Here is a 1,483-nt window from a genome sequence, read left to right as displayed (position 1 = left end):
GGGTAACCCCGGGTCGGCGTGTGCGCGGCGCGGGCGGTTTCGGCCGTTCGTGTTCGCGTACCCGTCGGCTCGGCCCGGTATCCCCGAACGCGTTCGCCCGTCGTCCACGGCGGTCGTCGAGCGCGGCCGCGCCATCCGCGTCCCGGCGTGCGGCGGGCGTGTGTCGGCCGGGGGGCAACGTGTGTCGGCCGGGGGGCAACCTCCGGTCGGCGCGCGTCCGTCGTGCGTCGGGCTCCGTGGTGAAGCGCGCCGTGTTCGCGGCCGTCGCCGGCGGATCACGATACGTTACTAGGGCTACCGCCGGCTCCCAGGAGCTTAAACTCTTCTTAGAGGGACAGGCGGCGGACGAAAATAGCCGCACGAGACTGAGCGATAACAGGTCTGTGATGCCCTTAGATGTTCTGGGCCCGCAACGCGCGCTACACTGAAGGAATCAGCGTGTGTTAACATTCCTGGGCCGACAGGCTTCCGGGGTAACCCGCTGAACCTCCTTCGTGCTTAGGGATCGTGGCTTGCAATTTTTCCACGTGAACGAGGAATTCCCAGTAAGCGCGAGTCATCAGCTCGCGTTGATTACGTCCCTGCCCTTTGTACACACCGCCCGTCGCTACTACCGATTGAACGGTCGCATTGAGGTCTTCGGAGTGGACGCGCGTTAATTCGGCCCCCTCGGGGGCTGGGTCGTCGCGCGATCGCGAAGATGACCGAAATCGGCCGTTTAGAGGAAGTAAAAGTCGTAACAAGGTTCCGTAGGTGAACCTGCGGAATGGATCATTAGAGACGGGCCCGCGGTACCGGCAGCACTTGCCGGTCTCGCGCGCGCCTAATCCGGACCCCGTGGCCCGTCGTGCGCTCGCGACTAGCTCGCCGACCGCCCGCGCGCCGCGACCCCCGACCGAGCGTCGACCGAAAGATGGTTAACGTCGAAAGACCATACGGGCCCCGCCGTGCGTCCGCGCACGGCGCGTGGCCGGTAGAAGTTTCGTCGACAAAAAAAAACACCCGACCCCGAACAGCGGATCACTTGGCTCGTGGATCGATGAAGACCGCAGCTATCTGCGCGTCGTCGTGTAATCCGCAGGTTATACGAACATCGACCAGTCGAACGCACATTGGCGGCCTCGGTGACCCGCGGGTCCCGGGCCACGCCTGTCTGAGGGGTCGTATACCGGATACTCGGCCAGACCGATGGCGCCGCCGGCAGGCGTCCGACGGCGGCGGCAGTCTCCTCCGGGGACTGTCCGCCCGCCCGTCGGCCGCTCCGGTGGTGCGAGATTGGCGGTTCGACCGTGGAAAACCGCGCTCGCGCGGCCGCCTCCGGTCGTCCGCCCAAGTTGTGACGGCAAAACAGTCCACGGGTTCTCGCGTCGTCCAAACGGCACGTCCCCGTCCGCCCCGCCGCGCGAGAGCGCGGCCGGGTCGGCTGGAGAGTCCACGGACCTCTCCGGCTTCCCGTGAACGCGGACGCGGACGGTCACCGTAC

General features: G+C 66.4%; 1 pseudogene; it reads left to right on the top strand.

Moving 5' to 3' along the window:
• Positions 1 to 1,004: 1,004 nt before the first annotated feature.
• LOC132937630 (5.8S ribosomal RNA) lies at positions 1,005 to 1,163 on the top strand (annotated as a pseudogene).
• The last annotated feature ends 320 nt before the right edge of the window (positions 1,164 to 1,483 follow it).

This window comes from Metopolophium dirhodum, chromosome 1 (genome assembly GCF_019925205.1).
Source record: "Metopolophium dirhodum isolate CAU chromosome 1, ASM1992520v1, whole genome shotgun sequence".
NCBI lineage: Eukaryota > Metazoa > Arthropoda > Insecta > Hemiptera > Aphididae > Metopolophium > Metopolophium dirhodum.
Note: the sequence above shows the minus strand (reverse complement) of the source record. Positions and strands in the feature narration are given on the sequence as shown.